General features: G+C 42.7%; 2 protein-coding genes across 6 annotated transcripts in view; both read left to right on the forward strand.

Annotated features, from left to right (window-relative positions):
- The window catches only part of LOC125887009 (E3 ubiquitin-protein ligase TRIM21-like), a 403,613-nt gene that overhangs the window by 61,535 nt on the left and 318,302 nt on the right, over nt 1–23,776 (forward strand). The gene's annotated exons all lie outside the window — the stretch shown is intronic.
- Nucleotides 1–23,776, forward strand: part of LOC125887010 (E3 ubiquitin-protein ligase TRIM21-like) — a 400,559-nt gene that overhangs the window by 42,646 nt on the left and 334,137 nt on the right. The window lies entirely within an intron of this gene.

A 23,776-nucleotide genomic window follows, 5' to 3' on the forward strand; every position in this document is an offset into this window, starting at 1 on the left:
GTAAAAGTACTAATACCACACTGAGAGGGGACTTCCTTACAAGTGAAAGTCCTGCATTTAAAGCTTTATGAAAGTAAACGTTAGTGCAGTAAAGTGTTCCCTGCTGTCAGTGTTTTATTCTATCTGATGTTTTTGGATTAATATTCCTGCTGCATTAATGTGTATGTGTCATTTTACTGCTGTACATGTTTCAGGTTGAGCTCATTTGAACTCCTTTATATCCTGTTGGGGAGTTTAATCTACAGCAATGCATCATGGTCTATAAGATCATCATGTGTCTGTAGCGTGGCTGTCCTGTGAGAACCACGTATCTCTAAAGAGGAATAAAAACAGCCTGTTTTCAGCTTTGTGACGACGACTTTTCAGCTGATCCAAGAGGGTTTTTAAAGAGTTTATTTAGCTTCAGAAGGAGGAGAATGGCTCCCTGTTGGGGGCCAGATTTGGCTTTGGGTTTTAAATATGTCAAAAATAATCCTAATTAAGGGTACACTTTCTAGCTTTTTCTGGAGCTTTCTACCACATCTCACAGTCACTGTCTCAGGGATTGTCTGGTGTCGGATGTGAATGTCCTCCTTGATGTTTCGCTGTTCCTCCACAAAACATAATTTACACATGGCCATATAACATGTTGTTTGTGTGTGTGTGAGAGTGTGTGTGTGTGTGTGTGTGTGTGTGTGTGTGTGTCGCAGACTAATTAAGGTCCTGGTGGAGTTCATCCTGTGAAAACTGTTTATGAATCATTAGAGGTGGAAAAAAACGTGCTCTCCCTCCTGTGTCCTCCATAGAAATAATTAGTCCAGACAAGGTCACACTAACACTAATGCTAACAAACACACAAACACCCACCCACACCCACCCACACACACGCACACACACGCACACTGGTTTCCTGGTGATGGAGGTCCTGAGAGAGAAGAGAAGAAGAGAGAACAGTGAGGAAGAAAACAGGAAGGTGGAGGAGGAAGAAAGTTAAGTGAGTGAGTTTGTTCACACATCTGACATGTAACTCGTAATATATTTATTTATTTATATAAATATGCCAAAACACACAGTCCAAATGACACACATTACACAGTGTGTAAGTTTACCACATAATATTTTTTTCAATTGTGATGACCCTCCTTCCGTAGAAATCTAAAACAAAAAATGTTTGTCCACAAATATAAATTTATATATTTGTCACATAAATTCTAATATATGAGGTTTGGATTTGTCACTGTATTGCTCCTTATATTCATTCAACATCCGAGACCATCTGATGAGACAATAGACAAATATTACAAATGTGATTATTGATGTATTAAAATATGCTGGACTTTTAGTAGATATTATTTTCTTTGCCTCTGTGAAATAGAAAAAATCTCTTAGTATTTTTAAAACTAATAATTGCATATAACAGTTGGGTTGTTATTCATATTGTTCATACATGTGCAGGCATTTTATATAAACATGTATATTAAAATGTATAAGGTATTCATTCATTCATCTTCTAACCGCTTCATCCTCTTGAGGGTCGCGGGGGGCTGGAGCCTATCCCAGCTGACACTGGGTGAGAGGCAGGGTTCACCCTGGACAGGTCACCAGACTATCACAGGGCTGACACATAGAGACAGACAACCATTCACACTCACATTCACACCTACGGACAATTTAGAGTCACCAGTTAACCTGCATGTCTTTGGACTGTGGGAGGAAGCTGGAGCACCTGGAGGAAACCCACGCTGACACGGGGAGAACATGTCGGAGCACCTGGAGGAAACCCACGCTGACACGGGGAGAACATGCAAACTCCGCACAGAGGGGCTCCCACGCCCGGGATCGAACCGGCAACCCTCTTGCTGTGAGGCGAGAGTGCTAACCACCACACCACCGTGCCACCCATGTATAAGGTATATATATATATTTATTGCTCCAATACAGGTGAAAGTTGCTGAGTCAAATTACTACTTAAGTTAAAGTACAATATTTGTCTTTCAAATGTAAAAGAATCAAAGTAATAACTTAAAAAAATTATACAGTAAAAATACAATAATACTGACTGTATACGTTCAAAAATGTAAAAATAAATGAAAGGCCACGTTTGCTTTAACTGCACCACAGTGATTAACAAGTTTCAATATTTGAAAACAAAAAAGACATCTGAAAAAAATTGTAAAATATCTAAAATATGTTTGTAAATTTTTTTTAAGAAAATCTGTTAAAAAAAAATCAGCTAAATATCTGATAATTATTACTAAAATCTTTAAAGAAATCATGTAGATATCTGAATACTATTAGTAAAATACCAAAAAAAATATTAGTAAAATATAAACCAAAACAACACTGAAATATCTGGAAATTATACGCAAAGTAAAAATATGTAAAAACAATCGTAAAACAGCTGAACCGAACCCTGAAATATTCCTGTGTACAATAAACAAGTTTGATAACTTTGTCTTTAACCCTGTAAAATAAGGCGAGATGGAATATTTAATAATTAAATATTATTCTGATCTCTTTGGTTTATGTGGAACATGTTTTTGTCAGTGGTTTAAAAATCTGGTTTTCTTTTTCTTTTTTTTCTTTTTTTTTTACTTTAGGTTGTATTCTTTTAAGATACAAGAGAGGAAACCTGTGTGTATGTGTGTGTGTGTGTGTGTGTGTGTTAGCATTAGCGTTAGCGCTGGCCGTCTCTCTCCATTCATTTCCTGTATTAACAGCAGCAGCCTCCTGGGGCTGTTAGCTGCTCACCTTCACTGATATTAATGAGCTCTCTCTCCACTCATTTCCTTTATTTATTAACCGCTAACAGCCACAGGAAGGGTGTGTGTGTGTGTGTGTGTGCGTGTGTGTGTGCGTGTGTAAAGGGCTCAGTCGTTTAAGTTTAATGTCGTGTTATTTTTACGCAGACGTGGCTGGTTTTTTTTCTGTTGTTGTTTGTTTCTTTTTGTTTCTGGAAAACGAAGCAGTTTGTTAATGATGATGACGGCAGCAAGTTTTTGGGAAGACCTTGATGAAGGTGTGGAGAGTTTTTAAATGACAGAACGCTGCTGTGATCGGACTGGTCACAGGAAACATATGAGTTTGAGGTTTTCTGTTTCCCGTAAACCCTCAGGAAATATACAGTATAAATATAATACTTTTATTTTTGTATGTTGTACTGTGTGTGTGTGTGTGTGTGTGTGTGTGTGTGTGTGTGTGTGTTTGTGTGTGTACAGTGTGTGTGTGTGATGGGAGACATTTCGGGGACACGGCGGAGGTAGCTGCTCAGACAGGTGAGGTCAGAGGTCGTCAGAAGACAAGCGAGTGCTGTTGTGGAATCTGCTGAGCGCCGCACTTCCTGTTTGACCTCTGACCTACACCATCCATCCCATAATAACTATCCTGCTCCATCCCCCTCTGCTGTCTGACTCCTAACACTGAATCTGAAATACACCAACTGGGACTGTGCGTCTGCTTTTATGAGTAAAGAAGCATTTTAAACAGAAACAACATTCACCATCAAACACTGAAGTAAATATTGATTTCTTATTTTAGATTATTCTGAATAAGAGTGAGCTCTTATTTTGAAATAAAGGCTGAGGTCATGACCAGCACTTTTTTGTATCTATTGAATGTTCACTCATCTAACCCAAAATAGGGCTGCAGCTAGGGATTATTTTCATTATTGATTCATCTGCAGATTACTTTCTCGAATAATTGATGAACTGATCGCTTGTTTTGACCAACAATCCAAAATTCAGTTTAACATCACATAAGACAAAGAAAAGCTGAGGGCAGGCAGTTTTGTTTCGGTGTCATTGGGTAGAAATCCCACAATGAACTTTAAGCATGTTGTAATTCAAGTGGTCTGAGAGAACTAGACCTCTGCACCTCCTCTTGACTCTGTTTTAAAGCTGTAGGAAACTTTAGCCCAATCACAGGTCATTTCAGAGAGAGGACGTTCCTATTGGCTTTTCTATATACAGATGTGCGTCCCTTCAGGTGGTGACAGCCTGAGTCAGTAGTGGAGAATCCTGCAGTGAAAGTTACTATTCCAGCATTGGCAACCACTGCCTACGTCACAAAGGAACCCAAAGGGAAAGACGGACCCATCAAAAAGAGACTGAAAATAAACTAAATAAAACGTGTCAGTATCGATGAAGCGCTTAGAGATAAAGGGCAAATGTAGTTAATAGCTGTGTAATGGGTAAAAATATGTATTTATATAAATTCATGGGTAAGGGCATGAGAGAATAAAAATATATTTTTTATTTTTCAGAATAAAACAAATAAAAAAAGCTGTGCAGTATATGTGTGATATTCTGACATCTAAATCTCTATTATCAAGCTGCAGTTCCTTTTATTTTGAAAGTCAGTGACACAAGTGTAACCTTTGACCCCGTGGTCTCATTGGTCACTGACGTGGAGGACTCCAGCCATGAAACTTTGCAGCCCGAGGATGAGGTGGCAGCCTACGTGGAGTTCAAACACCCAAGGAGGATCCTTTGGAGGTTTGATGGTGGTGTAAGGAGCATGCTAACATGTTTCCTAACCTGGCAGTGATTGAATGTTTTCACCATCCAGTCAAAGAGACGTCCAATTCAAGAACGGAGAACCCGCTTAAAGGGACATTATGGTTTATTTCAACCTGTCTCCTATCGTCCTAAATTTGTTTCAAGTGACTAGTGACATAAAAATAATAGTTGGCATATTAGCCGTTAGCCTAGATACAGCCGGGGCGCATAGTAGCGTCAGACCTGTTAAAACGTAAGTGAACGGGCAACCTTCAAGTGCAAAGTTAGTCCACTAAACAAGCTTTTTTTCCACAAAGACCGCCTCATATCGTTAGGATAAATGTCAGAGAACATATAGAAAACGACATGTAAACGTGTTGTCTTACCTTACCGGTGTGCTGCCATGTTTGTTTACCATCTAGCTCTGCTTTCCAAAGCACGACCGAAATATATCTGTCAAAGTCGAAGTCTGGCAAAAAGTCAGCCATTATTCTATAAATCTTTCATAAAATAAATGAATGAACTTTTCAGGCTACTGTCCGGTTCTGCCTTCCAGCTGTTGCTGCTTGTTCTCGCGAGATTTCAGGCACGCTATGAGATCGCTGCTTGTTCTCGCGATATTTCGGCCACGCTTTGGAAAGCAGAGCTAGATGGTAAACAAACATGGCAGCACACCGGTAAGGTAAGACAACACGTTTACATGTCGTTTTCTATATGTTCTCTGACATTTATCCTAACGATATGAGGCGGTCTTTGTGGAAAAAAAGCTTGTTTAGTGGACTAACTTTGCACTTGAAGTATGCCCTGTATCTAGGCTAACGGCTAACATGCTAACTATTCAGGGCTGCCCCTGACCAAACTGGGGCCCCAAGTGAAATTTTATTTGGAGGCCCCATCCCAAATGTATCATAGGTACAAAATGACCGTACAACAACTTGCCATTTAACTTGACAACCTTTACTGGCAATAACAAATGTACTGTAGATACAGTAGTTTGGCTGTATGAGTCAAATAAAATAAATAATATATAAATAAATATTAAATAAAAATAACTTCAAACTGAAATAACTAAATAAACAAATCTGAGTCACAAATAGCCATCAATTAATCATCAAAAGAAAGTAACTTCCACCACCTCAATCCCCCACCCTTGATTAAACACTGAAAATAAAATAAGAGAGGGAGACAGGTTTTTCCTATTTAATCTTATTTTATTATATTTCTCCCTCTCCCCTCTCTGGAGGCGTCCGATCTCCCTCAGCCCTCCACCTCTCCCACCTTAATTAAACACTGAAAACAGAAATAAAATACAGAGACATTCTTTTCTGTTTTCATCTTATTTAGCTATATTTCTCCCTCTACCCTCTCTGGGAGCATCCGACCTCCCGGCCCGCACATACTCCTGAGGCTCTTTTGGACGACATGTCGACAACTCTTCACCTGCTACCGCTCTGCAAGTCCCTGCCAGCGCACCCCTCTTATTGTTCAGATGTCGAGTGCTGTCAATCATTGCAGCGACGCATGGGCGGTCAGGTCTCTTCTCTCCTTCCTCGAGCTGATTCTACACGCGCCTCACGGTAGCGCATGTGCGCATCCATTCCGATACCGATACCGCATACCGATGCGTCCCCTCGCGCAAAATGTGGCCCCCCATGGAAGATGAGACCCTGTGCACAGCGCGTGTTCTGCGTTTAGGGAGGGGCGGCCCTGTAACTATTATTTTTATGTCACTAGTCACTTGAAACAAATTTAGGACGATAGGAGACAGGTTGAAATAAACCGAAATTTCCCTTTAATGTGAGGGACTGGAGCCTGGGGGGGGGGGTTCGATCATGGGGGTGGGTCGTGGCTTTGACTTAGACATAATGACGGGTATAAGGACAGTTCTGGTACTGAGCTTTACGGGTATGGGTGAGTACAGTTTTTCAAAAATGGACCCGTGCAGGACTCTGGTTAGCCTTCTGTTAACAGAAGCTAAAGGCTCAAGGCTGCAGCTTCATGTTCACATTCATGTAGCTAATGTCAACTAGAGCCTCCAATCACAGCGTGTCCTCTGCCTCTCTCCCCGCCTCTACAGACCACCTCACCAGGAGGAGAGTGGGCAGCAGCTCCAGAGACAGAGATGGACCTCCAGGAAGTGGCTACATTAACTCGAATCCAGCCAGCACAAACCCCAACTTTGGGGGACTAAACAGCCCAGACTCCTTACCAGATTAGCAAACTTTCTGTTGCTGCTGTTACACAAATTAGACCCAGCACTGCTGCTGGCCACCAGCCCGCTGTGACACCCGGCGCTAGGGGGGGTTTGTACTGGCCAAATTTGATTTGCTAAATCTGCCGAACAAAGGTCAGTCTCAGGAGCTGCTGCCAGCTCTCCTCCAGGTGAAGCAGTCCACAGCACCAGGGAGCGAGGCCAAGGGACCTTGAGGTGGCTAGCCGCTAATTCATGTCGTATTTGTGATCTGATAAACAGAGACAGAGACCTTCCTCTCCTGTCCATAATTGTATAATTTTCCTATTTAGAAATGGACCTATAGAAACACACCTCTGTGATAAAATTCTTTAAACTGAGGGTGTACCTACGAGCTTGTTTCTTTAATGTTAACACACGAGTGAGCTGCAGACCAGACGTCTCACACCAAATATTAGATACATGACCAAATATTCAAAGTCTTAACAGCTAATTTCTCATCTGGTGAACCACTTCCTGAACATCTGGACCAACTCCCCTCATCATCATCATCATCATCATCATCATGTTGGTGTCTCATTAAACCAGAAATCCCATGAGCTGCTTTGCCAGACAGATGTTTCTGTGTCTGAGAGCTCTCTAACATTAGGTCCTCAGTGCTGCAGAGGGTGCAGAGGGTGGAGCAGAACACAGACACGTCTGACGTGTCTGAGATAAACTCAGGACGAGCAGATGGAAGGAGACGGGGAGTCCTGGAGGAGCAGCAGAAGAAGAAGAGCAGGATGTTTCGCCTATCCAACACCGACTGAAGGAGCTGGAAGCTCCTTCAGGACGTCTGAGGAGTGAAAACACATTTCAACGTATCTTTATTATTCATGTCTGGAACACACAGATATTGACTGTGTTTACAAGGTCTTTAGTATCCCGGTTTTGAGGCTTTGAGCATATCCGGGATATGATGTTTACATGGAACACAGAGAAACCCGGTTATTCACATCCCTGTATACATGACAAATACCAGTAACCCGTTTTCTGATCACTGCATCCTATCTGCGCAGGTATGTGTTACGCCTTTTATGTCTTTTGTTTGCAACAGATTGAGCAGGAAATGTGATATATTTATTATATTCAGAAGTAAGACAAAAATGAGACCTCTGTGGCTTCTGGCGGGCTTAGCGTTAGTAAATTCTCACGTTGCATTACAGCTATGGCTCATCCACTTCATCTTCAGCAATGGGAGGAGAGAGTGACAACAAATATTTGACACTTTGATTACCAACTTTGATAGGTATTCGGCTGTCACTGCCACCACGCAGTACAAGGCAACAGTGGATGAAAATACGTAGCTGTGACTGGTGGGATAGGATCGTTCTCATGGAGTTTACAGATTCAGAGTGGAGAGAAAACTTCAGAATGAGCAGGGCATCCTTCAGCCGGCTGTGTGACGTAGTTGAACCATTCATGAAACCGGGATAAGGCGTATACATGCTCCAGTATCCCGGCTTCTATCGGAGTACTCCAGGTGGCAAAACCGGGTTTCTTGAAACTGGGAAAAGGGCATAACCCGGTTTCTGAATTCAGGATATGGTGTTTACATGCACAAACACAAAAACAGGATACTTAAAAAACCCAATCAAAACCGGGATACTAAAGACCTTATAAACACAGGAGGTGAGCCAACACAGCGTTCAGACGACAGGGAATGATTCATAATGAAGTAATTAAAGCTCTAATGGCTGAAGGGTTGAGTTAAAGAGAGCTATAGTAATTTAGCACTTTTAGAACATTGTGAGACGATCGAAATCACAATCCAATCACCAGAAAGATGGTGGCATTATGTGTTTCTGCAAATCACAGATAGATTACATTGGTACCTTATTATCGTCGCTGTCGGGCGCACACCTCCTGTCCAAAAATCACGATTTTTATTTTTTTCCATTAATCAGTACTATTGGTCACTCTGTATGTCTGACTGTGGTTTTACAAATATTTAACCAATGAAAAGTATTTGAAACCGCCTGTGACTAAACCTCCAGAGCCCTTGAATGTTATGTCCAGTTGTTACAAAACCACACGTTTTTTTTTTCATTTCCTGAAAAGTAACAGTTTTGGACATAGGAGGTTTGCGCCCGACAGCGACGTTATGTAGCAGATACACTGAAACTTTAAACAACACTGTGGTTAACGTGTGGTTAGATTTAGGCACAAAAAACATTTGGTTGTGGTCAGGAAAAGGCAACACGTTCTCATTCCTAGTCATCACATGTCGCAGCTTTGTCAGTCACCTTTCACGTCTTGATATTACACACTAGGTATCCTCCTGTGTTTGCTGTTGATTTTCTGGGATACTGCAGCCGATGCCAAGATGTCAACAAATGCATGGTTAGGTTAAGAATAAAAACATCATGGTTTGGCTCCACATTCAGATGGGAAGCAAACACCAGGCTCTCAGATGAAAGTCCAGGGTTTGTTGGACCCTCCTGCCTGCCCTGTGGGGACTTTCATGCTGCTTATATTACATTGTTTCAAGCAGCACTTCAAATTGCTCCGGTGGCGTATCATACTGCCGCGACTGGCCGCGTTATGAACTGACGCCCCAGTCCGTGTATCAATCTGCTGTGACAGGTGCTGACTGGCCGTGTTACAAACTGACGCCACCTGGTAACCTGCTAAACTCAAAGTTTTGAGTGCGAGCTGTTTCCAAAAACTATTAAGTTGAGTGAGCAAATAGATGTTTACAGCGTATATCATTTTAGATTTTCTTATATTATGTGTTCTTCTTTCTTGTCAAAATTTGGTACCTGCACTACCCACAATGCAACTGGACCGCTGACGGTTCAGTGGGACATTTGGGTGTGTTATGCTAATAGCGGATAACAGAGCCAGTAGCCTGCAGCAGAGATGAGCAGCAGGCTGCAGAGTTCTGGTAGCTCACTTCTGTCTGACTCCGCACCTTGTTGTCTTCAGACCAAACTGAGTCAGTGAGTCATTTTTAAAACAATGGTCTTTTACATATGAACATACAGGAACCTTTTCTATGATGTGTTTTAAATTCTGACCTGCTGTCTGGTTGACCTCTGACCTTCGTCTGCTGAGGCAGTTCAAGATTCTTGTTGGAGCTCAGGATTCTGGTCTGTGTTGTGTTGATTTTTGTGTCTGAACCTTTAGACTGTTTCAATCCAGATTTGGAGGTTTAGACGGGACCTGGACTCAGACCAGCGTCTCTGTCCATCTGATCTCTTTGACGTCTTCGCCGCCAGCTGGAAGACGATCTGATGGTGATGTCAGTCTGTGTGAAAGGGTGTGTGGGTATGATTTTTATGGGCTGTTCAGTGAGGAAACTGCTGATTTAACTGAAAAAGAGACGTTCAGAGGAGGAGGAGGAGGAGGAGGAGGAGTCACTGGTTGTTGTTCTGCTCTCATCCAAGAGGCTTCTTCAGTTCTAAAGGACTGGTGCGGAGTCGCAGGCTTTAAACCCTGTGTGGTTGTGAACTCTTACAGCAGGCCTATTCAGTTGGCCACATCGACCCACAGGCAACCTCTGAGTGGCCCGGCTAGGGAATGGTACCGTGACCTGGTATTAAGCAGCCTGGGGCTAAATTAAACAAGACCGTAGTATTAATAAGCTCCGCCATTATCGTCTCTTTCAACGTTACTTTTTAAAGTTTTGGTTTCATGTCTCATTGTTGGGGTCGCCACAGGTTTGAAGTGCTTCCCTGATGTGTTTCTGTTCCTTCACCTTCCCCTCTGTCCTCGTGGGCACGTTCTCAGCCCGATGGTTAGTTAGAATTGAAGAGGCCTCTTATAGGAGGTGAAGCGTCTCAGAAAACTCAAGCAAGTCCAGTTAGCTACGATATAGCACTTATGATCACCATGACCTGGATGACTGAGAGTCTTGGTTGTGTCTCAGTATGAATTTCAGATTGTTTCCCAGCAGTTTGGGGCCTCGAGGAGCCACAGCAGATAATGAGGGTTCAAGCTCTTTAATAAGAGGCAGATTTCTAATAAATTAGTGCTAATAGCTCACTATTTATATCAGACTAATGTGGCATAATGAGCTACGCCCTCAATTACAGCGTGTTTCATTATATAATTAATGTTCATCCTCGTTTCATTTCATTCAGAGAGCGAGGAGAGCTCAGCCTGCAGGATGACAAATGTTTCAAGTTTAAAGAATCGCCTGAAGAAATTAAAGTTTCTCACTCGGATCAGTTTACTGAAACACAGCAACGCGAGGAGTCAAGATTCTTCATCACCACGGTGACCAATAGATTTCTTAGGAGCCATCAACACCCCTGAACTGTTCTGAAACAGGTGAAACTGCACTTTATTTTAGGGCTGAGACAATCAGGCGATTAATCAACAAGCTGACTGACAGAAAATTAGCCTGCAATGATTATAATGACTGATGAAGCAAATTGTTGTTTTCAGCAAAATTGTCTGAAATTTACAGGTGTTGGTGGCAACATCCCAGCCATCACTGTCAGACACAGGAGGAAACCTAGTGCGTAATATGTAGACGTGAAAGTCCACTGACGGAGCATTGATATGTGATGACTTGGGATGAGAACAGGCTGGCTCCACCCTCTTGTCCAAATATGGTCACCTCCAAGACAGCAATGTCCGAAATGCTGAAGTCAAGACTTCAAAATCAAAGTCCACAAATCAATGGGTGACGTTGGCATTTCCTACGGAGCATTTTCAGGTGGGAAATTGACGCTGTGGTGGACACAGGGACAAAGTCATCAGTGTGAATGTAGATGTAGTTGTGATTAAGTCTGAATCTCAGGTGAGTAAGAACATTCTGAGAAGCAGGTAACACACACATAGACTCTCTGCAGATTTAATGTCAGACAGTTTCCGTAGTTGTTGATGATGATGATGTTTCATGTTGTCTGACAGCAGACAGCTGTTCATCTCTGTCATCCACACTCTGGTTTCTCATTTCTCCAGAGCTCGATTTTTTTGTCCCTCTGGTCCTCTGAGCAGGATGCCTCATCTGTCACCGGCTCACACCCGCGTCAGAACAATAATATCCCTGCCAGGTGTGATGGACAGCTGAGGCGAGGCGGTGACAGCGGCGTGGTGTCCGGACACAGATTGAAGGTGGAGCAACGGAGACGAATGTTGACATTTCCATCAGAAGTCTGTTCACGATGCCTGGAGACACCGTGTCCTCAATAAAACACCTCCGCCCTCCGAGCGGTTCTTCAAGGCCTCGGCCGTGATTGCAGCGCGGCGTCGCTCGTTGAAAACTTACAAGAAACACTTCAGCTTTGTCCACACTGAGATTTATTGGATCAAAGAGTTTCTTTTCCACTTTAAAATGTATTGTCTCTGGCTCAGAGAGTGACAGCTGAGGGGAGCAAACTCAGAAACATGTTTTCTGCTTCCTGAACTCCTCGAGAACTTATGAAGTCTGGATAGAGGAAAATGTTGCCACTGTACGTTTCTGCACACCCCGAATACGTTATATTTGTATGTTTTATGTGAATCATATTAACGTTGCTAAAGTAGGATCGCCACAGTTGATTTGTGAAAAAAGCAATGATGTGAAGCTGATAACACTCAGTCAGATACAGCTGCTCCTCTTAAACATTTATGGATAAAAGCTTCACTAATGACACCTGTCCATTTACCAAAGTAATAAGAAAACTTGATTGGGTTTATACCACGTCCATGACAAAAACAGGAGCACATAATCTCCATTCAGTCTTTAATGGGTTAAAGAGACTGGTTGTCATGGACACACACAGACTGAGTACACCAACGGGGGGAACGTAAACAGAAGTGAGGTCACCCAACGGTGCTTAGCGTGCCTTTAAGTTGTGAGGTGTTGGTTTGCAGAATGAAATGATGAATGAATGAAGTGTTGGCTTTATGGACGTACAGTCTCCACAGGTTGTGCCGTAAGAACAGGAAAGATGATCATAGGTAATAAATCCAGTTCACACTCTCACTGACATGCTGATATTCCTATGTGATGTGGTGAAGGGAATAAAAAGAGAACATATGCAACCATAAAGAAACAAACAGTACGGCATGAAATACACAATAAGGTGAATTAAGACTAATCATTACAAAGATGAATAGATGAGGAGAACACTGTCAACAAGGAATAAACTCAGTCAGTCAGACTAAAGAAGTGGTGTAAAAGCGCTTTGAGTGGTCAGAAGACTAGAAAGGTGTTGGTCCATTTACCATTGAACTAATACTCACATTCTCATGAACACGCTGATAATAAAGCAGGTGAATAACAAAGTAAAATAGAGTCCAGGAAAATGCAGGAGTGATAAAGTCCACTTCAGTTCAAGCCAGATGTCCTTTGATGCCGCTGACTTTTACAGATTGATGTAGGAGACTTGTGATTGGCCTCGGTGTGAACAGCTAAAGACAGATTGACCTTCTGAACATATGCTCCACTTTTAAGGTGGTGTACATGTTTTAGAAGAAATACAGTTTTGGAGAGGAAGAGACCTCTGTGGATAATTCAGCCCTTGATAAAAGTCTCCTGAAGCACTGAAGGAATTCTAACCAGGAGAAGTTTCATCTGGTTACGACCCGCAATCCTCACTGCTGGACGCCACTAAACCCCCCTAAATCTCACAAACTGTTCCTTTAAAACAATTAGCTCCAGTTTAACCTCTGAGACAGAGACAGTCAACACGACAAATATGCCTTTTGAGTAAACTTTGAACTTATTGTCTTGTTATCTATCAAGCTAATGAACTTTGAGGTTTTTCCTGTCTTTAATGAATAAAATAGATTTAATAAGAAAATAGCAGGGAAGAGTGAACAGATCACTGTGGACAGAATAGAAAGAGGAGTTCATTTGCAAAAACAGATTTTTTATTTTCCGTGTGCTCTCCAGGTGATATCAGTCAAAACAGTGTTGTTTTATTCACACTAAGAAAGTCTTTTATCAGTTTGTGCAGATCAGAACTGACGGCTGCATTGTTAGAGTCTGACGGTGACAAGGTGAAGAAAAGTCTCTGAATCAGGAACATTTTATCAGCGTGTGAACTCACTGAATATTATGAGTCATTACTGAGGTGATTAATATTCAGATCAGCTGCCTGTCCTTCATTAGAGTGACCACGCTGATGAAGGACAGGCAGCCGAAAACATTGTGTACGCAAGGTGTGGTGGAGACGAGCTGTGAGTGTTTTCATTTTGATGGGCTTGTATTGAAGATCACACTGATCTTCACCCTGCTGAGTGTGTGTGTGTTCTCAAAGTCAGAAGTCAGACAGACAGACAGACAGACAGACAGTGATTGGACGTCTCACCTCTGCTGAAGTAATGAGCTCATTCCAGTTGACAGACTCACGGAGAGTCACTCACCTGCAGACTACTTTGAGCAGAATTTCATTTTATAAAAGATATCGACCCACACACTGAGAAGACTCCGACGTCGGCTCCGACTTCACCTGAACTTTTCAGAAACACGAGACGCTCGATTACAAAGAGACGAACTGCAGGTTTTAGGACTTCTCCTGAGATTAAACTGATCAGTACATGTGGAGACCTTTAACTCACGGTTCTAAATTCTGTTTTCCACAAACAAACTATCCACAGCAGGCAGGCAGGGATTCTAGCAAAGCTGTTTTAAACCCAGTCTAAACTGGTCTGATCACAGTTTGATCTGGTTTAAACACAGTTTTAGCCATAGAAACAGATGAGAGTAGAGTGAATGTTAAACTGTTTGCTGAGGTCATTTGACTGGCTCACAAGAAAATGGCGATTGTTGTTGGTTGTTATGGTGACGGCACACATCAGTGGCAATAAGGTGCATCACACTCACCAGTTTGAAAGCATTATTTTGGGCTACAGTCCACACTAAAGCCTGATGTATGGTAGGGCGCTCCTGATGAGTATGCGACATGAAAGAAAAGTGTTGTACGTCACTTTTCTTTCATGTTGCACACCCGGAGAATTTTGTTATTCCCTGAACACTCATATTTTGTTGTGCAGTCCTTGGTATCGACGTGCCCATCCTGACTCTCCTGCTTCATCTGCTCCCTGGTAAACCACTTGCCTTCTGTTTTCGACCATGAGCTCTGCTTCTGCCCTCCTGGTTCCTGTTCGCCCGTTTCCTGCAGCTTTCTGGGAAGACAACACATTCTCACTCTGACCTTGTCACAAGTTGATATTTTGGTCATGAACGTTCCACGTCCACATACGACGTGCAAGGTGCCCTGGGTGTGTTGGTCGTTGACGTTCTGGGACACCGCGTCAAGTTTAGCCTGTTATAGGCATTGTTTTCCTTCAAGATGCACTTCTCTTTTCACAGGAAATGTACAGTTTGTATACAGTCTCTTTAAAAAAAATGCACTAAATCTGTACAACACTGCAAATTAATGTTTATTTTCCTTCAAACTTAAACACACATGGTTGGGTTTAGGAAAAAAGAACAGGGTTTAACGTTAGAATCTTACAGGACACAAACAAATTCCGTTTGTTGGACCCATCCACCATCCCTCCCGCCTGCCTGCCCCAGTCGGACTTTCACCGGTTTATTTCAACCCGTCTCCTATCATCCTAAATTTGTTTCAAGTGACTAGTGACATTAAAATAATAGTTAGCATGTTAGCCGTTAGCCTAGATACAGCCGGGGCGCATAGTAGCGTCAGACCTGTTAAAACGTAAGTGAACGGGCAACCTTCAAGTGCAAAGTTAGTCCACTAAACAAACTTTTTTTCCACAAAGACCGCCTCATATCGTTAGGATAAATGTCAGAGAACATATAGAAAACGACATGTAAACGTGTTGTCTTACCTTACCGGTGTGCTGCCATGTTTGTTTACCATCTGGCTCTGCTGTCACTGGTATGCTTCTGGGTTCTAACCACACCCGTTACAACATGACTTGCCAAGTGAAGGTTTAAAAGTAATATCTGTCCAAAGTCCTACAACAATAAGTTTCCTCTTGGCAGGGCACACCTGACTGTGATCTGACCACGACGGTTCACAATAATAGAGCATGAGGTGTTTTCTTGTGTGCACAGAAAGTGGAGGGACAAAAGGTCTTGTTGTGCTGGTGGGTGTATTGGTATTGGAAATATGAAGGGATTAAATCCAGCGCTCTTCAATTCCTCTCTGGCAGCAAAGCAACAGAGATGCACAGAAGATGCTTCTCCATGTTTAGTACTACTCCGCTGTTCGTTTGGTCCTTACTGCAACCCCTCACCTCAGAGAGTTTGCGACTTGCTATAAATTGGTTTATACTGACGTTGCCCACAGAGCAGTTAGCGTGGCTGTGGACTCTCAGTCTTGAATCAGCTCCTGCAGCGATTCTCCCAGATCTAGTGTCAGCCACTCTCACAGGTTTTTATTCAGATGTATCAGGAGAAGTCATGAAAACAGATGAAGATGATGAGAAGAGCGTCTCCTGTGAATCAATACTCAGGTCGGCGAGCTTCTTCAATCTCACAGTGACTTATTGATCAGTCGGACTCCGCAGACATCTGCGGCGATAAATGAGCTTGAGGGAGAGTCTCTGCATCGTATCCTCAGAGGACCTCCACCAATCAGATCCAGGTCACCTCTCTCAGTCACTAGATAACACACACATATTTAACTGAGTCACGGTAAACACACAGTGCTGCAGGCTGACTCACAAATACTGCCAGAGGTCTTTTTTTAGAGGGAAAACTCATCAGCTGAACACAAAACAGCGAGCCTGGGAAAAGGTCTACAGCAGCTGATCTTCACCAGCACAAAGACCTTTTTGTGAAAAGAGTTCGATCAGTGACTCACTCTGTTTTGTTACAAGAATCACATGATACTGAATTATTTGTTGGTTTGAATCCATCACCCAAAGTTAAGAAGTTTCCTCAACCACGTATCACCTCCTCTGCTGTCTCAGTGCACAAAGTGTCACACAAACATGAAAAAATCAGCTCAGCAGCATCACTAAAGCTCACTGATTAACATGTTATCTTGTGTCCAATAAAAGTGGATGTTTTTTAAGAAGAGTTTGGGACGTGTCCAGCCATGTTTTAGTGACCAGACCAGGTATTTTCAAACCAAATCCTTAAGTTTTAACCCTAGCCAAGTGCTTTGGGGCCTAAACCTTACCAAAGTGTCGTCACAACAGAAAAGAAATGTCAAGTTTTAACGTATCTACTATATATGATACAAAGAAATGTAATATATCCATGACATTTATTCTGGTGGTTGGGTTGACAGGAGCAGTGGAAGAAGAACTGAGATGTTTAATAAAATAGGAACACCAAAATGTAGAAATAGTCTCTTACAAGTAATAGTCCTGCATTTAAACCAGATTAAAAATATATATATATTCCTCTTACCTGTTTCCTGTTTACTATTTATTGATCTAGATTGTTTTGGTGTGAGTTGCCAAGTGTTGGAGACAATGTCCACTGAGATGTCTGTCTTCTCTTTTTTCCTCTCTCTCTGACATTTGGCCTGTTGTGCTCAAAGAGCCAAAACTCAACATCAGTGTCCCACTCCAGAAATCATGACCTGGTTACTCAAGATAATCTGCAGACCTTGTTGTGAGCAGTTTTATGTAGGAACTACACCTGCCAACTGTATCACTGCACAGACAGAGGTATGCATCTACTCAGGGACGAGAGGATCGTGCTCGCGAAAGTGCAAGATGCAAACATTAATGGAGTCCTCCTCGGCTGAGCTGTAACGTTAGTATCATTGTTATATTATTAATCTGAACCTGCAAACCAAAGCTATCAAATAGTTGTAGTGAACTGAAAAGTACAATATTTGCCTCTTAGATGTCATACAGTCGGGGTACAGAATGGCCCAGGGACGAGTCCTAAAACCAGGACATGAGTTAGCATTTTTTGCACTCCTAGTTCCCTCGTCTTGAATCAACGGCATTTTTGCAAGATGCCTGAAATAATGTTTGTGGTTAACACAAGCTTAAGAGATGTTCACATTTTGTTCTACATCATAAAATACGTCAGTAAATACCCATTCATTTAGTCTGGATATTTTATGTCTTAAAAAAGGCGGTGGCTAAAACGTCATCACTCAAACCCAGCATTACAGACGTACTGTGGGGACGGTGTTACGTCATGCGACCACAGTGTAGTTCACTTACAGCCAAACGTTAGCTTTTTACTTCTGGCGATTGCATGTAGGCCTCAAAAATTATAAAAGTGGTTTTCATCTGTGAAGATTAACATGTAAGTATCATAAACATGTGTTTGCCAGAGAGATTTTTTTTTTTTTGCACTAATCCAAAATACAGTGGAATAATCCCATCAGCTTTTTAACAAGGCAGGAACAGTGATGCTAGTTTTTGCATCTCTAAACTGTACTGTACTTGAGTTAATGTGATTATTTCCACCACTTCCTGAAATCTCTGGTGGTTGCTTCATGGCTCAGAGCCAAGAAACAGTGTGGAACATAACCCACTGTGGTTTTTACACAATTTCTAGATATAAGTGCATATTAAATGAGCTTCAGAGCTGATTCCTTTTTGTTTTTAGTATTTGGATGGAGCCAGGCTAGCTGTTTCCCTCTGCCTCCAGTCTTTATGCTAAGCTACGCTAACCAGCTAAGAAGCTTTCCTTTCAAATTTAATATATAAATATGAGAGTGGTGTCAAACTTCTCATCTACCTCTGAGCCAAAAGGCCAATAAGCATACTCAAGTGGTGAATTGTTGCTTGTCATCTTCCTGATGAACTGATGAGCAGATCTTTCATCACACCTCCTGGACAGACCTTCAATCTCTGACGATGTACTTGTTCTTAACTTGCAGTGTTGCTACAGTACGATCACTACCTGTAAAGCAAAGCAACATGTTTCAAGACACACTCACTTCGAAGTTTTACAATCAGCTCTTAAACATCTTATGCTGGTTATTACACTGTGGTGCGTTTTAGTGCCTGCCGGGACAAACGGCCGCTGCAGGATGGATTCATAAATCCCTGAATAACAGTCGTATTAATGCCCCCCTTCATAAAAGTGATGTGTTCCCTGCTGCTGACTGGATGACGAGGGTCGTAAATATGAGCAGCTGCTGTTCAAGGCTGATCGCTTTATCCAACAGGAAAAGGAAAATGGCAGCACACAAAATAAAGTCCAGCCTGGATATCAGATTCAACACTGTGCCAACATTTTATGATGTCTTTGTTGAGTAATGTGGTGCTTGCATTTAAGGTGAGGAGAAATAATATTATAGTGTTTTCATGGTGCAGATTTGTCCTCAATCTATTTGGTCCTCCAGACATGTGGCTCACAATATTCCTTTAATGTTGTTTCCTGTCACACAGCCTGATATCTTTCTGCAGCAGTTTGGAATTAAATTAACCCTGTGATAGTCTGGTTCGGGCCTTGATCACAGCTTTATAGTCCTGAGTAGAACTGCAAACCTTTGATCAGTTCAAAGATTCGTAGTCGCTCACTGTTGTTCTGATGTTCCTGTGCCATTTTCCTGTTTCCTTTGGTTTGCTGCATTGCCTAATGAGGTGCATTGATCAGTGAGGTGCACCTGGCCTGGGAAGGAGGTGCTGAGGAGCTCCTGTGGCAGCAGCACATCCCAGTGATTTCAAAGGTCTCTTCTGTGGTTGATTTGGGTCAGTGTTGTTTGCCCTGTAGGGCTGCCCAAAGGTGGATCGTGACACGCTCGCATCCCAACTTGTCAAATACTTGGGGTGTAAAGGGTGTAACCTTACTGTAAAGAATGATGGAAGTTGAAACTGTCCCAGACTGTGAATGTAAAATCAAAAAGGAGCTTTATCTGGATTCTGAAAGCTGGCTCCAGTCTAGCTCTGATAAAATAATTAATTTTTAGTTCTGTTATTAACAGATCATTCGTTAATAAATAATAATGATCAGTGTCTCTCTCTCAGCAGCTCTTGTTCCAGCTCCCTGCAGCTGTCTCATCATCGTCACGTCCTCCTCGCCGCAGTGTCGTCGTCCTCTGGTCGTGACTTTGCCTGAGGCGACTCCACGTCTGTCAGTCTGTCTGTCCATGCTGATGTCTCACACTGTGGCGGTGGCAGGTGGCACTTCCTGCTGTCTGACGCCATGACGACGGCTGACGACCTGTCAGCAGGACGTCTGTGATTGGCTGAGTGACGCGAGGCGAGCAGCTCCTGCAGGCGTTAATGTTTCAGCGGGAGACGCTCAATGAAGAGTTCACGAGGAGTGACGGACACAGATGTTTTGAGACACCACCTGTCAATCAAATATCACCTGACTGAGTGGTGACAGGTGAAGAGACCGTCAGCGTGGCAACATGCCGTCACATCCAGCTGATCCTGCCGCCATTGAACGCTCCGTTTCCTCCTCCCTTCATCCTTTGTGTCTCATAAATGTTTGATGTGACATTAACAGGCGTAAACACAGATGCCGACACATCACAAACCAGCCTCGCACATCAAACACATCGTCTCTCTGACAACCCCCAACCCCAAGGGCACTGTTTCCCAAGTGAGCTAACTAACGTGAGCCTCCGCCCCCACCGCAGACTTCACTTCCTGTCTGTCTGCAGAGCATGAATCAAACAGCGCATGATGAAATATTGACTGAGTGAAGAGCCGTATGGAGAGAGGTTAATGTATGTGTTCACTTCCAACATTTTAATATGTGAATCTTAAAACCAGCTGTTCTTTCACTTTGTGTCGTGTCCTGTTTCACAAACTCTGCATGAAGCCATTGGCTGTTTATCGAATATTCATCTGAGGAAAATTAATAAAATGGTGTTTTTGATCAAGTGCATCATTTAGGAGAAACTTTGAAGTGAGTTTTCTGTAATCTGCTGAGGGGAACATCTTCTCTTTCATCTGACACTCTTATTAAAGGGACAGTTCACCCCAGATCATTTTTTTTGTCCTCCTACCTGGAGTGCCACTTTTTACTCAAGATTGTTTTGGTGCGAGGAGCAGAGTGTTGGAGATATCAGTCGCTGAGATGTCTGTCTTCTCTCAAATAAAATGGAACTAGAAGACATTGGCTTGAGGTGCTAAAGTGCAAAGAAATAACCTACCAACCCACGTACCCACGTACCCACATATCAATTCATGGACAAGGGCACAGACGGACCCCAGGTGATGCTCAAGCACCTGCCCTTTAGTTCTTTGACTAGATAAGTGCCTTTTTGAAAGACATTTTTTTGCTATTTTTTTTTTCTTCAGTTTTTAGATTTGGCTCATGGCATCAGTTCTCAATAAAAAGCATGTTGTGCATTCAATAACTGCATCTGACTCGAGCCCCTGCCCCTCCCTCTGAATCTTTCTGTGTTCCAGTACCCATGTGACCATACTACATAGTACGCCAGAAAAAGATTTAGTATGTCCCAGAACATAGTACATGAAATGCAGTATGCCATCCCGTTGTATTTTGCAGTTCGAGAGGCAGCATGCAGTGCAAGATTCTTTACATCAGCTGAGATGCAAACAGATGACAGCTGACTGACAGCTCTCAGAAGCTGCAATGAAGGCTGACAGCAAACTCAAGTCAGTGATGACCGGTCACACAGTAATGATAGGAATATTAATTGTTTAAATGAACAAAAAAACCATAAAGATTACAAACAACAACAGGGTATAACTATGAATATGACAATGACAGAGACTTGCAGATGTAATTTCACTGTGGTGAATATAATATGTTAGAATCTACCTTGTATGCATTTATAACTTCAAAATTTAAAACTACACTGCAGAGTAACAACATCAGTAGATCTCTCGGGGTCGACCTCTGTCTCTGGCGAGCTCTGTGAAGGGCGTTTTTTTAATCTCCAAGGTAATGAATGTATGCGCAAGAGACATGAGACAGTGGTACGTCCCGATTCTGTGCATACTGCACCGGTCAGTGGCGAAAAAAAGCACTTTTAATGTGCAAACTTATACGGGACGCATTTGCCCCGTTCCTGTTTTAGCTCGTTTCACGGCTGCCAGCTGCATCCGCCTCCCTCAATACTGAACCAATTTTAGAACGAGTTGTACCTATGAATCATACGCACACATGCACATGGGGAAATAGGGCCCAGGTTGAAAAATACCGAAATTATCCTTTAAGGGCAGCTGAAGCACATACTGAAAGTGAAAAGATTGAGAACGCACCCTGTGTGTTTAAAAAGAGAAGCACTACCTGCATATGCTACATACTGACAGTACGACCTCAGATTAAAGACTCATGGAATATCGAATTATATGCGAAAAAATGAAATGTTTGTATCATGGTAGATTTGGCTGTAAATTCTGTAATGTTTAAACTTTTCTATCAAATTTGCGACATTTCTATTTTTTAATGCACAAACTGAACATGTGCCTACAGTGCATGAAAATGCCTTTATTGAAATATTGCGTTAAGTGATCTTTTAAAGGGAGCAGGTACCAAATCTTCTTGGTCGAACATTAGAGCTGTAGAAGAAGAGGGCTGTTGTGCTGCAGCTACACTCACTGAAATCTGAAAATAACCTTCAAAGGTGAAACCCTGTGATAAAAGACACTCTGCCGAGCAGTTGTGTGGTCTGAAACATATTGATCTGATATCAGAGGAAACCACAGCTGATGAGAGGAAACACTGGGCCCTGATCAATAATTCAGAGGAGTTTGTTGGAGTTTGTGCAGGCTGTTAGCAGAGTTGACTCAGGCAGATCGACAGATTACAGAGTGTGTGATAAATGATGAATGACAGAGTGAAGAGATGAACCTGTGAGTCAGAGCGAGGAGAATATTTACTGTATTAAATAATGTTAATGTACATTCTGCAGGTTTAAAGTGATCACTGAGACTTTTAAACATGTGCAGACATGTTCCATGACTGAAGGGCTTCACCTGCAGAAACAAAACGACTACAAGGAGACACAAAACGACAGCCCGTTTTCATTCTTAGGTCATCATTTACTGACACTTTGTTATGCCTGTCAGCGTGACATCAACACTGAAGGCACCCGTTAGCATCTTTATGTGACGCACCAGGTTTTCAACTCACCATAATGTAAATCCATCCACTGCATTACTTGATACTGTGAAAGACACATGTAGTTAAAAGTGAGAAAGTCTGTGTAGAGTGGGAGTGACAGGAGATGCATTGGTCAAACACAACAAGACTTTTACCCAGGAGACCGCAGTTCCTGTCCTGCGTGAAAGCAAAAGTCAACATTGCTTTAAAGTAAGCTAACGTTACATAATTTATGTATAATCTAGACACGCTGATGTCACTAACATGACATATTTACATCACATTGCATTAAGCAACAAACATACCTCATTCCGTAATTAGCTCATTTTCCGTAACCGCTTGTTGGGGGTCGCGTGGGGGCTGGTATCCCAGCTGACAATGGGTGAGAGGCGGGGTTCACCCTGGACAGGTCGCCAGACTAAGGCAGGGCACAAACATACTTATTTGAACCAAAAATATGATCTTTTCACTAAACCCAACCGAGCACTTTTGTATGATGCAGAGGACGAGAAGTTCATTCAGGAATTCATGTGCGTATGAAGCCAGTCAACACAACATATTCTAGCGTTCACACTCGCACAAGCAAGGTGACATGTAATCCAACAAGGTCATTGTTGTATCCAAGTGGACATTTGTGCCAAAATTAAGGAAATTCCCTTAAGGCGTTCTTGAGATGTCGCATTTAACGTGCGGACACACCAAACCGACATCAAAGAACTAGCGGCAACGAAAGTCAACTGTTGCGTCGCCTCACGTCGCCCTGTGTCAGTTGCATTTGAACACACTACACGGACTACATCCGACGGCCAAGTAGCACGTACGTTCTGCACCTGCGTGAGAGAGAGCGGAGTGAGAGAGTGGTACATCCTGTCAGCCGAGGGGTTTCCTATCTGTGCAGCCGAGCACCGCAGCACCTCCACGGACTATCACATCCAGACGGTCCCGGTGTTTCCTCCGCAGGCTCCACTTCACTCAGCTGCCCGATAAACCCGCTGCTTCTTCCCACTTTAACCTGAATAACAAACCAGGGCTCGGTGCTCCGGTTGGATCCAAACGGACAGCCGGGGCTAGCTCAGAGACTAGCGGAGACTAACTGGCTGTGCTTCCATCCGGTCATGCTGTGGCTAACGCTCTGCTAGCCGCTCCCAGCTAGCCCCGGCTCTCCATTTGGATTCTAACGGAGAGCTGGGGCTAGCTGGGAAGCTA

This window comes from Epinephelus fuscoguttatus, linkage group LG4, assembly GCF_011397635.1.
Source record: "Epinephelus fuscoguttatus linkage group LG4, E.fuscoguttatus.final_Chr_v1".
Lineage (NCBI taxonomy): Eukaryota > Metazoa > Chordata > Actinopteri > Perciformes > Serranidae > Epinephelus > Epinephelus fuscoguttatus.